General features: G+C 43.4%; 1 long non-coding RNA gene across 1 annotated transcript in view; it reads left to right on the top strand.

Moving 5' to 3' along the window:
• The window catches only part of LOC139831370 (uncharacterized), a 139312-nt gene extending 124309 nt beyond the window's left edge, over window positions 1-15003 (top strand). Inside the window, exons 3-4 of the long non-coding RNA XR_011746082.1 lie at window positions 14624-14795; window positions 14916-15003. This is a non-coding gene — a long non-coding RNA (uncharacterized lncRNA). The remainder of the gene's footprint in view (window positions 1-14623; window positions 14796-14915) is intronic.
• The last annotated feature ends 3924 nt before the right edge of the window (window positions 15004-18927 follow it).

The raw sequence follows: 18927 nt of genomic DNA, 5'->3' as shown, positions 1-18927 counted from the left end.
GCGAACTCTTAATACTTAGCTGCTCGAGAGAATAAATGTATAACTTAGTGAAACTTCTATATTGTAAGTTAAGTTGGGTTCGCCTCGAACCCAGGAGTATCCCTCTTAGGACCCAAGAGGAGCTCCGAGGCGATATGTGTATGATGCTTGTAATAATAAATGAATGAGATATGGACCTGCTATGTTCTGTTGTACTACTCTGAGGGGTGTAATATTTGCGGAATGGTACTTCGTGAATGTTATATCAACGACTGGCATACTACAACATGCAGTGGTATGCAGGGTCACCACACCATGGCTAACCGAATCCTCGGGTGCCTGCCAACAATCTCATACCATGAAGGAGTGCCTTTTTATTTTAGTTTTATTATGATGACACTCCTCCCCACCTTTGCTTTCTCAAGCCATGGCTAACCGAATCCTTCGGGTGCCGTCCAACAATCACATACCATGGAGGAGTGTCTATTTTTTTGTCAATTAATTTGGGTCTGGGAATCCCATTGCCAGCTCTTTTTGCAAAATTATTGGATAAGCGGATGAAGCCACTAGTCCATTGGTGAAAGTTGCCCAACAAGAATGAAAGATAAACACCACATACTTCCTCATGAGCTATAAAACATTGACACAAATCAGAGGTGATAAATTTTGAATTGTTTAAAGGTAGCACTCAAGCAATTTACTTTGGAATGGCGGAGAAATACCATGTAGTAGGTAGGTATGGTGGACACAAATGGCATAGTGGTTGGCTCAAGGATTTTGGATGCATGAGAAGTATTCCCTCTCGATACAAGGCTTAGGCTAGCAAGGTTTATTTGAAACAAACACAAGGATGAAGCGGTGCAGCAAAACTCACATAAAAGACAAATTGTAAACATTATAAGACTCTACACCGTCTTCCTTGTTGTTCAAACTCTATACTAGAAATTATCTAGACCTTAGATAGACCAATTATGCAAACCAAATTTTAGCAAGCTCTATGTATTTCTTCATTAATGGGTGCAAAGTATATGATGCAAGAGCTTAAACATGAGCACAACTGATGAGGACATCCCTACTACACCACTACCTCCGTCATTGATAAATGAAGATGAACCTGTTGTGGAGCTCAAGTCCAATGAAGTTCGGATTGGACCAATTACAAGGGCTCGTGCGAAGCTACTTAAACAACAGGTGAACTTGTTTCTAAACGGTACTTTGACTGATGAGAACTTTATACTGCCTAAGTCCTATTACTTATGTATCATCAGGTATCAAGAGGACACGAGCATCGCACGAGGAGGAGAGGAGCAGCTGGACATGAAGACGGACGTCAAGATGGACGTGAAGCTGGACATGGAGCTGGACATGAAGATATCTCCTGGACGCACGAGGGAGGAGCGGGAGGCATGCGCGAGAGGAGAAGAAGACGTCCAGGCCGGTCCAAGACCGGTCCGACGCCGCCAGACCGGCCAACCCGGTCACGAACCCGATCGACGCGCCAACCGGACGAGATTTATCGTACCGGATGAAAACCGGAAAACCTCGCAACTATCCGGTTGCCGCCCGGTTGACCGGACCCCAGACCGGCCGACCCGGTTGCCGCCCGGTTGACCGGACCCCAGACCGGCCGATCCGGTCCCTGGCCCGGTTGACCGGATTCCAGACCGGACTTGTCCGAGTCTGTCTCGACCAGATCTATTTTGGGTCGGTTATTTTTGTATCTTTTCGACCAGAACTCGTCCCGGACGCCTATATAAGTGCCTAAGACGCCCCCCTAGCTGCTTTGACCACGTTTAAGATAAACCCTAGTTCTTAGTTGTTTGCTCTAGCAAAACTATTGAATCCCTACACCATATTGCTTGATATTGTGTAGATCCTAAAAAAGTCTTGTGTGATCTGCTGTTCCATTGGGAATTAGACGGTTGCAACTTACCGCTTCGTGGTCGGCGGCTACGTGCGCAAGTGTGTGGAGTTGCGAATATCTTGCAGGGTTGAGAGCTGTTGCATTGGCGACAGGGACCAATCGAGAGATCTCGTTGCGTCATACAAGTTATCTTCCACTTCATCGTCGTGTATCTCCGCTGCCATCACCCCGTGATCATCATCACCACCGTTGCTTACTGAGAAGATCGGGACACCCCTTATCATCTTGGTATCAGATTTCCAGTTTTCCTCGGTAAGCCATCCACAATCCACCCCATAGTTGAGTTGTGAGTGTTTTCCTATCCAGAAAAAGCCATAAAAAATTAGGGTTAGGGTTTGCCATAGCCTTAGATTGCACTAATTTCAAGTTTTATTTGCTTTTCGTAGTTGTTTTTGCGTATCTTTTCTTTCCATCTAGTCTTTTAGGGTTTGAGTTTTCTCTATCCTCTTGTGTTACTTTATCAAGTGGTGTCAGTTTTTGTTACTCCGAGTCCACATAGCGTACAGTGTGCTTGTTCCCAACCATAGACACAGCCTTTCAATATGAAGTGACTAGGAACTTCCCCAGAAGAGACTAGTTTTACCGCTCGACAGGCTGCTCGTTAGGTTATCGGTGCTTGGCATATTTCTGTTGGCCGTGTTATCAAGGAGTTGTGTCAGAAAATCAAAAAAAAAAATAGAGTAAATTGAAAAGAAGCAAAAAGAGCTACGTCGCTGCGTGTGTTATACAAATAGAAAATCCCAAAAAGACAAGTGAAGTGCTAGTTGATTCAAGTGAAGGCCTAAGTTTACTTTACTGCACCTGTAGTTGAGCAATCTTGTGCCTGTCTCGTTGAGCTTTGCTAGTGTCTCTCGTGTGCATTACAACCTTTTCCACATATAATTGCATTGCCCCATTATATCGCCTTGTGTGAGTATCATTGGTTGTCTACGGTCAGCGCTAGAGCTTGTTATTGGTGCAAATAGGTAGCCTACCTACAGCCCCACATATACCCTGCTTTGTCATGTGATTTGTTCTTATACCCTTGATATTCGCTTCGCTACATCCGTGTACTAGTTGTTACTACAAGTGGTAAGCAACACTAATTTACTTTGGAACGGTAAGATCTCCTTTTCTTATCAGTTTTGAGTGAGTTGTGAGAGTACCACCATATATTTTTGATTTAGTGCACTAATCTACTAACAATGTCTGCTAGGGATCATAGAATTGTTAACCAGGAAAACAAGAGTGCTGCAGATATCATCACATGGAGGGAGTATGAGGCTCTTCGTAATGAGATGCGACGTGAATTCCGCGCTCAGGACGATGTGCTTAATGGGAAGATAGATGAGATTTCCCAAAATCTGGATGCTACTCATGTGACCGTCACTACAATGCAAGATCAAATGACGGATGTACAACGTAATCTTGCTGATTTGCGCTTAGCTGTTGAGAATTTGACCACGCAACAACAACAAGAAGATGACGATGATCCTGAGCTTCAAGATGACGCACACAATGCTCGTGATGCGCCACGTGGTAATCGTCCTCGCGGTTGGGTTCCACTTGGCCGCAATGGTCGTGGACAAGATGAAGAAGATGGTTTGGGTAAGCCCAAATTTACTATACCCAAGTTTGAAGGAGGAGCTGATGTTGAAGAATACCTCACTTGGGAGCTCAATATTGAGAAGTTGTGGAGCTTACATCCACATTATACTGACGATCGGAAGATCAAGCTTGCTTCTTCAGAATTTGATGGCTATGCTTTGCGTTGGTGGGATGCTTTTGTTCGTAACCGTGCAGAGGATTGTGAGCAGCCTATACGCACATGGCATGCCATGAAGGAGGCGATGACTTCTCGCTTTGTGCCTACAAATTACTTGCGGAATATATATGATAAGCTGACTCTTTTAAGACAAGGTGTGAAGACTGTGGATGAATACTACATGGAGATGGAGATGCTATGCAGCGTGGCCGTGTCCGTGAGTCTCTTGAGATGACAATGCAGCGTTTCCTCAACGGTTTGAAGTATGACATCAAAGGCATTGTTCGTCACTACAGCTACACCAATATGAATCAATTGTTACATCATGCAAGAGAAGCTGAATCATAGTTGGCTGACGAATCAAAGATCAAAGGTCGTTCTACAGGAGCTAGGCGTTTCACACCCCGCGCGGCCCCATCTATGGCGCCGGCGCCTTCGACGCGCTCCGCCCCTCCGCCTAGTAAGTCGGTCTCCAATGTGTCTAACACAAAGAAGTCCGAATCTGCTCCAAGTACAAGTGGCTCTAATGTGTCTACTGCGCGTAACCGTGATATGGTTTTTCATACATGTGGTGGCAAGGGTCACTTCAAGAGAGATTGTCCTAACCGCAAAGTCATGGTTATCAATGAGGACAATGAGTATGAGACTGGAGATGATGTTGATCCTAATGCTCCAGAAGATGATGACTATGACACCGATGATGAAGATGCATACCCGTCTGATGCTCGCACCATTGTTGTGTCGCAGCGTGCTCTTAATGTGTTACCTAGTGCATCTACTCAGCGCTGCAATTTGTTCCAAACAAAGGCTTTAGTTGGTCCTGACAAGGCTTGCAAGGTCATTATTGATGGCGGGAGTTGCCGCAATTTAGCAAGCAAGGAGTTGTGTACCAAGCTGAAGTTGAAGTATCTACCGCACCCGCATCCATACTATATTCAGTGGTTGAGCGACAATGGTGAGATGAAGGTAAACCACATGGTGCGTGTTGAGTTTGCTATTGGACCGTATAAGGATTGCATTGATTTTGATGTCGTTCCTATGACGGTGTGTCACCTACTATTGGGTCGGCCTTGGCTCTATGACCGTTCTGTGCAACACAATGGCCGTGCCAATACATATCACTTGGAGTTCAAGGGCAAGAAAATCAATTTACAGCCTATGACACCACTGCAAATTGTCAATGAGTCTCGTCAGAAAGTTGAAGTCAATTTGGAGGATGCTTCTTTAGATAGACGAGAGAATTGTAATGTTGTGAGTGATATAACGAAAAGTGAGAGAGTGAATTCCTTAGTCTCATTAGCCACCAAAGAAGACATGAGAGAATTTAGTGAGGATCCTATGGCCATGCCTCTTGTGCTTTTGTACAGGGGTACGGTTTTGGTTTCTAACGACATGACCCCTCTTCCTCTTGGTGTTTCTAATGTTTTGTAGGAATTTGGCGACGTGTTTCCGGATGAGGTACCCGCAGGACTTTCACCATTGCGAGGTATTGAGCATCAAATCGACTTGATTCCCGGAGCTTCGCTACCCAATCGGGCACCATATAGAACGAACCCCGAAGAGACGAAGGAGATACAGAAGCAAGTACAAGCGCTACTCGACAAAGGTTATATACGCATAAGCCTTAGTCCTTGTGCTGTTCCTGTTATTCTTGTTCCTAAGAAAGATGGTACATAGCGTATGTGCGTAGATTGTAGAGCTATAAACAATATCACTATTCGATATCGTCACCCTATTCCCCGTTTAGAGGATATGCTAGATGAATTGAGTGGTGCTGCTGTGTTCTCTAAAATTGATTTGCGTAGTGGTTATCATCAAATTAGGATGAAAGAAGGGGATGAGTGGAAAACTGCCTTTAAAACAAAATTTGGTTTATATGAGTGGTTAGTAATGCCTTTTGGTTTGACTAATGCACCTAGCACTTTCATGAGACTGATGAACCATGTTTTGTGTGATTTTATTGGCAAATTTGTGGTTGTGTACTTTGATGACATATTAATTTACAGCCGCACTGAATCTGATCATATTATACATATTCGACATGTTTTGCAAGTGTTGCATGATAGTAAACTTTATGGTAATCTTGAGAAGTGCACATTTTGCAAAGATAAGGTCATATTTCTGGGTTATGTTGTCTCTAAGCATGGAGTAGAGGTAGATGTGTCTAAAATTGAAGCTATTCAAAATTGGCCTACTCCCATGAATGTGAGTCAAGTTAGAAGTTTTCATGGTCTAGCTGGGTTTTATCGCCGTTTTGTGCCCAATTTTTCTACTATTGCTGCACCTTTGAATGAATTGACTAAAAAGGGTGTTGCATTTATGTGGGGCGTTGCCCAAGATCATGCTTTTGATGAACTGAAACGATTGTTAACTTCTGCACCGTTGCTTGCACTTCCTGATTTCAATAAACAATTTGAGATTGAATGTGATGCTAGTGGTATTGGAATTGGTGGTGTGTTGATGCAAGAGGGTCGCCCAATTGCATATTTTTCTGAAAAACTTTCTGGTGCTAAGTTGAACTATCCAATATATGATAAAGAATTGTATGCTTTAATTAGAGTTCTTGAGGTTTGGCAACATTATTTGTGGCAAAAAGAATTTATCATACATTCTGATCATGAAGCTTTGAAATATCTGAAAGCCCAATCTACTTTGCATAGGCGTCTTGCTAAGTGAGTTGAGTTCATTGAGTCTTTTCCGTACATTATTAAGCATAAGAAGGGAAAAGATAATATTGTTGCTGATGCTCTATCTAGGAAGAATATGCTATTAACTCAACTTGATGTTAAAATTCCTGGTTTAGAGGTGTTATGTGATTTGTATGCTACTGATCATGATTTTGCTGAACCATATTGCTTATGTGCTCTTGGTAAAGCATGGGAAAAATATCACATACATGATGGGTTCTTGTTTAGAGCTAACAAACTATGTGTTCCAGAATCGTCCGTGCGTTTGCTCTAATTGCAGGAAACACATGCTGGAGGTTTGATGGGTCACTTTGGGCGTGAGAAGACGCTACTCATGCTCGCTGATCATTTTTATTAGCCAAAGATGAGGCGGGATGTGGACAGGTATGTGAAGAGGTGCATTACTTGCAACAAGTCCAAGTCCAAGCTGAAGCCTCACGGTTTGTATACTCCATTACCGGCACCTACTACACCTTGGGAAGATATTAGTATGGATTTTGTGTTGGGTTTGCCGCGTACTAAAAGAGGCCATGATTCTATATTTGTGGTAGTTGATAGATTTTCTAAAATGTCTCACTTTATTGCCTGCCACAAAAGCGACGATGCGTCGCATATTGCTAACCTGTTTTTCAGGGAGATTGTTCGTCTACATGGAGTCCCGAAGACTATTTTTTCTGATCGTGATGTGAAGTTCATGAGCTACTTCTGGAAGACACTTTGGGGAAAGCTTGGGACAAAGCTACTGTTTAGTACTACTTGTCATCCCCAAACTGATGGTCAAACTGAGGTGGTGAATCGAACCTTGTCACAACTGTTGAGATCCATGATCAAGAAGAACCTGAAGGAGTGGGAAGAGTGTTTGCCGCATGTGGAGTTTGCTTACAACAGGGCGGTACATTCTACCACGGAGCTATGTCCTTTTGAGGTGGTGTATGGTTTCAAACCCATTACTCCACTTGACTTGTTGCCTTTGCCCATACATGAGAGAGTTAATATGGAGGCATCCAAGAGGGCAGATTTTGTGCGAAAGATCCATGTGAAGACTAAAGAGTTGATAGAGAAGAAAGGCAAGAGCAATGCTGCAAGGATGAATAAGAAGCGCAAAGAGATGTTGTTCAAGCCTGGTGATATGGTCTGGGTACATTTTCGCAAGGATAGGTTCCCGAAGCTGTGGAAGTCTAAGTTGAAGCCTCGTGGTGCTGGTCCTTACAAAGTGCTTGCCAAGATCAATGATAATGCATACTCGATAGATCTTCCAGTTGATGAGTTTGGTGTCAGTAATTCTTTCAATGTTGCTGATTTGACACCATATGACGGAGAAGACCTTGGAGCGTCGGGGTCGACGCCTTTTGAAGGGGGGAGATGATGAGGACATCCCTACTACACCACTACCTCCGTCATTGATAAATGAAGATGGACCTGCTGTGGAGCTCAAGTCCAATGAAGTTCGGATTGGACCAATTACAAGGGCTCGTGCGAAGCTACTTAAACAACAGGTGAACTTGTTTCTAAGCGGTACTTTGATTGATGAGAACTTTATACTGCCTAAGTCCTATTACTTATGTATCATCAGGTATCAAGAGGAGACGAGCATCGCACGAGGAGGAGAGGAGCAGCTGGACATGAAGACGGACGTCAAGATGGACGTGAAGCTGGACATGGAGCTGGACATGAAGATATCTCATGGACGCGCGAGGGAGGAGCGGGAGGCATGCGCGAGAGGAGAAGAAGACGTCCAGGCCGGTCCAGCACCCGGTCCGACCGGCCGCCAGACCGGCCAACCCGGTCACAGACCCGATCGACCGGGCGCCAACCGGACGAGATTTATCGTACCGGATGAAAACCGGAAAACCTCGTAACTATCCGGTTGCCGCCCGGTTGATCAGACCCCAGACCGGCCGACCCGGTTGCCGCCCGGTTGACCGGACCCCAGACCGGCCGATCCGGTCCCTGGCCCGGTTGACCGGATTCCAGACCGGACTTGTCCGAGTGTGTCTCGACCAGATCTATTCTGGGTCGGTTATTTTTGTATCTTTTCGACCAGAACTCGTCCCGGACGCCTATATAAGTGCCCAGGATGCCCCCTAGCTGCTTTAGACCACGTTTAAGATAAACCCTAGTTCTTAGTTGTTTGCTCTAGCAAAACTATTGAATCCCTACACCATATTGCTTGATATTGTGTAGATCCTGAAAAAGTCTTGTGTGATCTGCTGTTCCATTGGGAATTAGACGGTTGCAACTTACCGCTTCGTGGTCGGCGGCTACGTGCGCAAGTGTGTGGAGTTGCGAATATCTTGCAGGGTTGAGAGCTGTTGCATTGGCGACATGGACCAATCGAGAGATCTCGTTGCGTCATACAAGTTATCTTCCACTTCATCGTCGTGTATCTCCGCTGCCATCACCCCGTGATCATCATCACCACCGTTGCTTACTGAGAAGATCGGGACACCCCTTATCAACAACAATTTCCAAGTATCACATTATCCAAGACATTTTACCAATTACTACATGTATCATTTTCCGTTTCCAACCATATAACAATTTAACGAAGAAGATTAAACCTTCGCCATGAATACTATGAGTAAAGCCTAAGGACATATTTGTCCATATGCAACAGCGGAGCGTGTCTCTCTCCCACACAATGAATGCTAGGATCCATTTTATTCAAACAAAACAAAAACAAAAACAAACCGACGCTCCAAGCAAAGTACATAAGATGTGATGGAATAAAAATATAGTTTCACTAGAGGAACCTGATAATGTTGTTGATGAAGAAGGGGATGCCTTGGGCATCCCCAAGCTTAGATGCTTGAGTCTTCTTGAAATATGCAGGGGTGAACCACCGGGGCATCCCCAAGCTTAGAGCTTTCACTCTCCTTGATCATGTTGTATCATCTCCCTCTCTTGATCCTTGAAAACTTCCTCCACACCAAACTTAAAACAACTCATTAGAGGGTTAGTGCACAATTAAAATTTACATGTTCAGAGGTTACATAATCATTCTTAACACTTCTGGACATTGCACAAAGCTACTGAAAGTTAATAGAATCGAAAAATCCATCAAGCATAGCAAAACAGGCAATGTGAAATAAAAGGCAGAATCTGTCAAAACAGAACAGTTCGTAACGACGAATTTCTAAGAGGCACCAGACTTGCTCAAATGAAAATGCTCAAATTTAATGAAAGTTGCGTACATATCTGAGGATCACTCACGTAAATTGGCATAATTTTCTGAGTTACCTACAGAGAATTAGGCCCAGATTCGTGACAGCAAAGAAATCTGTTTCTGCGCAGTAATCCAAATCTAGTATGAACCTTACTATCAACGACTTTACTTGGCACAACAATGCACAAAACTAAGATAAGGAGAGGTTGCTACAGTAGTAACAACTTCCTAGACTCAAATATAAAATAAAAGTACTATAGTAAAAACATGGGTTGTCTCCCATAAGCGCTTTTCTTTAACGCCTTTCAGCTAGGCGCAGAAAGTGTGTATCAAGTGTTATCAAGAGATGATGCATCTACAGCGGGGTTTGGAGTTTTCTCAACCATGCATTGTATTTTGGATACATAAGTTTCAGCGGCTCCCTTTTCATTAGTCTTGGGCTTGCTACTCTCATCAAACAAATTTTCAGGAACAAGCCAAGCATAATTATCGTCTAGAGCTTCATGCATTGCTAGGAGCTTACAAGGTATTGGTGCTTTAATCTCCCCACCATCATTAACATTATTAGTGTACTTAATTCTATCCATATCCATCTTTTCAAGTGTTCTTTTAAAATCGGTGGTCATACCAAGCCTTTCATGCTTACTAAAAACTTTTCTAGCTTCTTTGGCTATATCCTCAAATTCTCGCACTAGGACTTTTAGAACAAAATCTCTCTTCTCTCCCCTCTCCATATCAGAAAGTGTAAGAAACATGTGTTGTATCATCATGCGTACCAAATAAATAGAGGCATCTTCATAAGTAGGGACAGCTTTTGCAAGGGGTATATCTTTAAGATCTTCGTGCATACTAACATGGGTGAAAAATTCTTCTATATTATCTCTTCCAATTATAGACCCTTGCCCTACCGGTATATCTTTTACAGTAAAATTAAAAGGAAACATGATGAAATAAGTAAAGCAAATGCAAGTAACTAATTTTTTGTGTTTTTAATATGGAGAATGCAAACAAGAAAGTAAATAAAGTAAAGCTAGCAACTATTTTTTTTGTGTTTTGTTTTAGTGCAGCAAACAAAGTACTAAATAAAAGTAAAGCAAGACAAAAACAAAGTAAAGAGATTGGAATGTGGAGACTCCCCTTGCAGCGTGTCTTGATCTCCCCGGCAACGGCGCCAGAAAATCTTGTTGCCGCGTAGTTGACGTGGGAGTTAGAAATCTTGTTCCTTCACGTCCCCGGCAACGGCGCCAGAAAATCTGCTTGATACGCGTACAGCACGCGTCCGTTGGGAACCCCAAGAGGAAGGTGTGATGCGTACAGCGGCAAGTTTTCCTCGCAAGAAACCAAGGTTTATCGAACCAGTAGGAGCCAAGAAGCACGTTGAAGGTTGATGGCGGCGAGATGTAGTGCGGCGCAACACCAGGGATTCCGGCGCCAACGTGGAACCTGCACAACACAACCAAAGTACTTTACCCCAACGTAACAGTGAGGTTGTCAATCTCACCGGCTTGCTGTAACAAAGGATTAGATGTATAGTGTGGATGATGATTGTTTGCAGAAAACAGTAGAACAAGTATTGCAGTAGATTGTATTCGATGTAAAAGAATGGACCGGGGTCCACAGTTCACTAGAGGTGTCTCTCCCATAAGATAAATAGCATGTTGGGTGAACAAATTACAGTTGGGCAATTGACAAATAAAGAGGGCATGACCATGCACATACATGATATGATGAATAATGTGAGATTTAATTGGGCATTACGATAAAGTACATAGACCGCTATCCAGCATGCATCTATGCCTAAAATGTCCACCTTCAGGTTATCATCCGAACCCCTTCCAGTATTAAGTTGCAAACAACAGACAATTGCATTAAGTATGGTGCGTAATGTAATCAATAACTGCATCCTCGGACATAGCATCAATGTTTTATCCCTAGTGGCAACAGCACATACACAACCTTAGAACTTTCTGTCACTGTCCCAGATTTAATGGAGGCATGAACCCACTATCGAGCATAAATACTCCCTCTTGGAGTTAAGAGTAAAAACTTGGCTAGAGCCTCTACTAATAACGGAGAGCATGCAAGATCATAAACAACACATAGATAATAGATTGATAATCAACATAGCATAGTATTCTCTATCCATCGGATCCCAACAAACACAACATATAGCATTACAGATAGATGATCTTGATTATGTTAGGCAGCTCACAAGATCCGACAATGAAGCATAATTAGGAGAAGACGACCATCTAGATAGTGCTATGGACCCATAGTCCAGGGGTGAACTACTCACTCATCACTCCGGAGGCGGCCATGGCGGTGTAGAGTCCTCCGGGAGATGATTCCCCTCTCCGGCAGGGTGCCGGAGGCGATCTCCTGAATCCCCCGAGATGGGATTGGTGGCGGCGGCGTCTCTGGAAGGTTTTCCGTATCGTGGCTCTCGGTACTGGGGGTTTCGCGACGAAGGCTTTAAGTAGGCGGAGGAGATAGGTCAGGGGGCCACACGAGGGCCCCACACGCTAGGTCGGCGCGGCCAAGGGCCAGGCCGCGCCGCCCTGCTGTGTCGCCACCTCGTGGCCCCACTTCGTATCATCTTCGGTCTTCTAGAAGCTTCGTGTGAAAATAGGCCCCTGGGCGTTCATTTCGTCCAATTCCGAGAATATTTCCTTACTAGGATTTCTGAAACAAAAAACAGCAGAAAACAACAACTGGCTCTTCGGCATCTCGTTAATAGGTTAGTACCGGAAAATGCATAAATATGACATAAAGTATGTATAAAACATGTATATATCATCAATAATGTGGCATGGAACATAAGAAATTATCGATACGTCGGAGACGTATCAGCAGGCCAATCATTGATGGCTACGAATAGCAACGCTCGTAGGTGAAATTCTTGTTCGGTGTGCTCATCCCACACACGTACACCTGGTTTGGCCCACGACTCCAGAATTTCATCAACTAATGGCCTTAGGTACACATCAATGTCGTTGCCGGGTTGCTTTGGGCCTTGGATAAGCACTGGCATCATAATGAACTTCCGCTTCATGCACAACCAAGGAGGAAGGTTGTAGATACATAGAGTCACGGGCCAGGTGCTGTGACTGCAGCTCTGCTCCCCAAAAGGATTCATGCCATCTGTACTTAGACCAAACCATAAGTTCCTTGCCTCACCTGCAAAATCCGGGAACTCTCTCCCGATGTTTCTCCACTGCCGACCATCAGCGGGGTGCCTCAACATCGCGTCTTTCTTACGTTCTTCCATGTGCCATCGCAACAACTTGACATGCTCTTTGTTTCTGAACAAACGTTTCAACCGTGGTATTATGGGAGCATACCACATCACCTTCGCAGGAACCCTCTTCCTGGGTGGCTCGCCCTCAACATCACCAGGGTCGTCTTTTCTGATCTTATACCGCAATGCACCGCATATCAGACATTTATTCAAATTCTCGTACTTCTCACCGCGGTAGAGGATACAGTCATTAATGCATGCATGCATGTATCTTCTGCACATCTAATCCTAGAGGGCAGACAAACTTCTTTGCTTCATACGTACTGACGGGCAATTCGTTATTTTTTGGAAATAGCTTCTTTAATATTATCATCAATTTTTCAAATCCTGAGTCAGTCACACCGACCTCTGCCTTCCATTTCAACAATTCCAATATGCTACTCAGCTTTCTCTGCCCATCTTCACAACCTGGGTAAAACAATTTGTGGTGGTCCTCTAACATCTTGTCGAACTGCAACCTCTCCTTATCCGTGCCACAGTCTCTTCTTGCATCAGAAATGGCCCGACGAAGATCATCATCAACAGGATCATCTGCTGCCTGTTCTTCACCTCCTTCTTCTTCATTGTCTTCCATTGCGATATCATCGCATTCCGAGAACATAGATCGGTACTGGTCATCGTTATCTTCTTCTTCGTCGCCGTCTTCCATCATAACCCCTTCTTCCGTGCTTGGTCCAAACATTATAGCTGGACATGAATCCAAACCGAAGCAGGTGGCTCTTAATGTCTCTTGAGCAAGAGTAATCCTTCTCGTTCTTACATTTCAGATATGGACAACACATAAAACCTTGCTTCAACTTGTTGGCCTCGGCCACAAGCAGGAAAGAATTCACGCCCTCTCTGAAAGCGGGAGCACATCGGTTACCGTTCATCAATGGATGACTCATCTGCATCATAAGTACTTTTATGTATCAGATGCAATCACCTTGCTAAAATTAGTATTATACGAATTATGTATACGAGAAAATAGTTGCTAACCTTTTAGGATCAAAATGAGAAGAAATCTTATCAAATAAAATCAAGTGACATTCCTCACAAGCATTTCATCAAACACCTCTTGTGCACATGAAGAAAAAAAGAGGTAGCATAACCCCCACCTTTCACCACCAAGGGAAAAAAATGTAGGGAGATGGGGGGGCTGGCTGTGTATATATAGGCATGGCCCTTTTGTCGCGGGCCGTATTACGACCCGCGACAAAAGGGGTGCCGGCAGGAGGCGCCAAAGCTCAGACCCCTTTTTTCGCGGGTTGTGATACGGCCCGCGACAAAATGGCGCGACAAAAGGCCCGGCTTGCTCCAAATGGTTCCGGGGCGACGTGGCCACGCCATTTGTCGCGGGTGCAATCGCGCCCGCGACAAAAGGCTCCCACGAAAGCCCTGTTTTCTACTAGTGTTCCTTTAACTACTTTTTTCATAAATGATATGTTTTTCTCTTTCATTTTTTGTTATTTTGTTATAATCTTTACTAATGTCATTGGATTTTTTTGATTCAAGTTTATGTTGTATTTAATATCAGTTCATCCATACAGACTGGTAGGCTATAACTTAATTTCAGCAATAATATCATGCATTCATAGTTTATTTTGGACTTCGTATGCTGGGTATAGTTGTAGGATCTTGGTACTTGGGGTTCCAGATATCTTATATGCGTCTCCCTGAACCAATTTAATGAATTAAGTTGTGATTGAAGTGGTCAAAATATACTGTAACTGTGGCATTATTTCGTTCAACTTATTTTTTCAGTAGTCCCGCATAATGACATTTGATACCTCCTATATATTTTCTATATTGGATAGAAGAGTATAAAATCTGAACATGCTCTCAGACTTGCAACAAGTAATGGGAGGTCAGAGTGAAAAAAGTTGGCAGTAAGAAGGATGATACACCGCTGAAAACTTTGAAGCTTCAGGCTAATCTTCACGTGACGCTGAATGATCCCTCCTTTCATGTTGTTTTGGTCTGAGGCGTGACGCTTCTACGATAAGAATATTTTTATGGTAGGTAACTGGATGTGCAACAAAATTCAAGTCTGGATATTATTTGTACAACTTATACTACATATATGTCACCTCACGTGTAGAATCCTAGATTTTCTGACCCATCACTTGTTTTTAAAGTGCAAGGAAGCAAAATAATGATAAGCATGCACTACTGTTGGAAGAAGTTCAGCTGAAACTGCTGGACCGGGTGATTGGAACTATTGGTAAGGTCCCTTCCACTTTCTCTTCTAGATAATTTTTGGATGAATACAAGCTGCTATTTTCGGATTAATAATACCATTGTGTTACCTGATCCATCCCCTCTTAGAGCTGTGATCGTGCAGCTGTACATGACTCACAACAGAGCTCTTACTTTGGAGACTTAAGTTCATCAACATGTATTTTCCAAATATTTGCTCAGTTCTTACTTTTTGATATTTGATTCTTGTATAATATAGATTTAACCATCATTCGGTGTGTTTTCCTGATATATGATCACTTCCCTTATTCAATATATGAGTACATTTACTTTTTGTCTATTTCACCTATGTTTTTTTAACAAGAGGAAGTGTTTGGAATGCTTCGGTATCTTTTTGTGACTTGGTACTCATGCATTTGAATTTTGCGTGTTCTGATGTTAGCATGTGAAGAACCTAAACGTGTAGTCTTGGAAATTAGGTTTTTGGCTGGAGAGATACAAGGGAGGGAATACAACTCACACTTACGCAAGTGCTCTAGTGATACTACTTTTCATCCAGAATGGTGGGTTCTTCGTCTTCATGGGTAATGTGCTTGGCGAAAGACGCGGGCGTTGTCCAACTCCTTGCGGGTCTTGTACAGCATGAAGTCCAGGTATGCAACATAGTGGTTCATCTCCGGGTGCGGTGGCATGGTTATTGGTCTTCCCATGGGGTCATATCTTGGGTAGTAAAAGAAGCGAGTGTTCTTTATCTTGTTCACATTCTGTCCACACAGACGGGCAAGTGCTTCCTGCATGGCTTGGGCTATCCCTTCCTTCCAAGTGTTTCCCCTTACAGAAAACCATATGGTTTGCCAAATTGGGGCTCCCAGCTTTCCTCTCAGATCTGCAGTAACTTCCCACTGAGGTTGTCTTCCCGACTGATTATTGATGGGTACTCAAAGAACTCGGGATACGGGCGTCCTAGATATTCAGCTAGCTGCTCCAAATCCTTCTCGAACATTAGGTCTCCTCCGTGACCAAGCTGATAGAACTCAGAGTGGTACTCCATCTGTGAGCAATTAGGATGAGTAAGTTAATGGTGATCAAGTGTGCAAAATTTTAGGTAGAATTACAAGGAAAAGTAGAGCATTGATTTCTCTTTTTGAAAAGATCTCCAGGATAAGAGTTAGAATAAGTTTTCATAAATATTCACTTCCTTTGTTTTGAAACTAAGTTTTTCAGACGTACATTCTAACTAGGGCCTCCTAAGGTCAAACAATGGCTCTGATACCAACTTGTCAACACCCGGATTTTTAATTCCAGATGCCTATTATGCCATACATCGCAATCCCAGGAATATTGTTTTTGCGAGACATAATAGATTGATATCACAGAACATCATTCATCACGAACCATAATAGTCTTACATCAAGGGATCACATGATCCCGTCTCACAATAATAGTTGTTCTAATGATCAATTACAAAACACACAGCGGAAGAAACGTAGTAGCGGTCCATCTGTTCCACAGGCAACATTTGACGTCAGGAGTAGTCCTAGTTATCATAGACGTCCTGCTGTCCATCCTCCTGGTACTGGTTCTGCTCTTCATAGTCTGACCATTTGAATAGCCAGGGACAAAGCCATGAGTACTTTAAAGTACTCGCAAACTAATACTAATAGAAGAATTAATAGCTCTAATCATGGTTCTAAGCTTCTAGGTTCATTTGCACAAAGCCAGTTTTATTTCATAAACACTTTAATAGTCAAAGACTCTTTATTTGTCAAAAAGATTACTCGAGTGGGAATATTAGTGTCATTCCCACAACTCCTTTTGTGGTCAAGTCAAAGTCACAATTCAGGTTCAAGTCACAAGTCACCATTCACGTTTTGAAAAGTTCTGATGACGGAACAGTATGGCCTTTCCAACTGTCCATGACCGCGACGCGGCTATTTGAATAGTTTTACACTCTGCAGAGGTCGTACACTTGTGCCACAATAATTGCAATAATCCGTCAGGGGTAACTGGCCCTGATTTATCACACTCAGTGTGCGGACTACCAATCATAACCTTTCATTTACATAGCCTTGTACAGGCACCTCTCCCTATGAGTTTGGCCTCCCAGCCATGGAAAACCGCCATCCTGGGAACTGCAAAGGGCTTGGGTCGGACATTCACCTCATTTCACGTCATTTTATTTTCAACGGAGGCAGCCTCGGCATAACCCCTATGACACTTGTTCAGAGGGAACCCATACTAACATACATAAGTTTCCAGTTAAGCCCTACCCAGATTCAGGTATTGCGGGGATACTTAAAAATTGGAATGGTATCACATCCGAACCCAACCATCAGTTTTTGTCAAAGAGTCACATTGTTCACCAAAGTTCATATTCACCTTCAAAACTTTCAATAGAATGACTCATCATTCCAAGGTTTTCAAAGTCATTTGATTTACAAGTTCCCATCTAGATTAGTCAATTTTAGCTTTAGCACTAGCAACTAATCATGAGGGGTGCTAACTAAGTTTTTGCTCTATAGGCTAAGTTTGAAACTCTTGTAGTATTCTATCTCTAGACCAATATCAATTATAAGAGAAAGCTTTGGTAAACAAAGTAAATGATTGCAAGATAAAACTTGGGCTTGGATAAATCCTTAAACAAAAGAATATTGCAAGGGTGGCTTACTCTAGTAAAGCTTGCATTGGTAATAGCTTGCCTTGGTTGGTGTATTGATCAAAGTATTCCTCTTCTTCTTCGTAGAAGACCTCCTCCTCCTCGTAGCCTTCGGTACTAGCGTCTATAAACGGATCTGAGGTAACAATCACCAATCAATACTTAAGGGGACTACTTAGCCTTAACGGCTCACTCAAGATGATCTATCATCATCACAATCATTACTTAACAACAACTAGGGTTTTCTAATTAGTGTTAGGAAAATAATTTCCTCTCATTGAACATTACTAAGATTTAATATCCTCAAATAATAAGTATGAGATCATGTTGACCAAGGTCACCACCTCATATTTATCCATTTGGGAAAATGATTTAAATGAGATACTTCATCTCATACAATTTTCATACTACTTTGGAAAATGATTTAATATTCTCAAGTAATAACATATGGGGTCATGAAGACTAAGGTCATCACCTCACATTGAATTACTTGGAAAGGTGATTTAAATGAGATGCTACATCTCATAGAATTTAAATACTATCTTATATTTACTAATTGGAGACTCCCATCAAGCCACCACGCTAATCCTAGAAGTTATAAAATTTTATCCGTCAGATTGATCTTAAATTCATTTACAAGCGTTGGATGTCGTGCTGTCCCCCGCGCGAAGCCACTCCTCCCGATAGAAAAAAAAAACCTTCTAATAATTGACCATCCCCACCACGCCCGGTCGAGAGCCACAATGAGATCGATCTACTATTCCAAAAGCGAACGTGGAAGCAATCTACTATTTCTAGGAGGACAAGAGATGCGACACTACGGGAGAAACTCCATGTGCCGACGGCCAGCCCATGTGCCGACGGCCAAATGTCGGGGCCGTCGGCACAGAGGCCCTCGTCGACCGGCGACGGAGCTGACCGTCGGCGCACGGTCACCGTCGGCACACTGCTGTCTACACCGACGGTCACCGTCGGCGCAAACCGGACCGTCGGCACAGAAAGTTGGCGCCCGAAGGTCACCGTCGGCACAGCCACGGCCGTCGGTACACGCGCAGACAGGCGGGCCCAGCCGTTAGGCTGTCACGGCGCCGTCTACACTGTGCCGACGGTAGCCCACGGCGCAACGGCGGCCGTCGGCACAGGGACTGGAAACTGGGTCCCCCTTCTGCTGTGCCGACGGTCACCCACGGCACAAACCAGGCCGTCGGCACAGCCAATTATGCACATTTTTTTCTTTTTCTATTTTTTTTGCATCAAAGAGATAATTATTACCTATATAATTATTAATCCCAATC

The sequence above is a fragment of the Lolium perenne genome, chromosome 5 (genome assembly GCF_019359855.2).
Source record: "Lolium perenne isolate Kyuss_39 chromosome 5, Kyuss_2.0, whole genome shotgun sequence".
Taxonomy (NCBI): Eukaryota; Viridiplantae; Streptophyta; class Magnoliopsida; order Poales; family Poaceae; genus Lolium; species Lolium perenne.
Note: the sequence above shows the minus strand (reverse complement) of the source record. Positions and strands in the feature narration are given on the sequence as shown.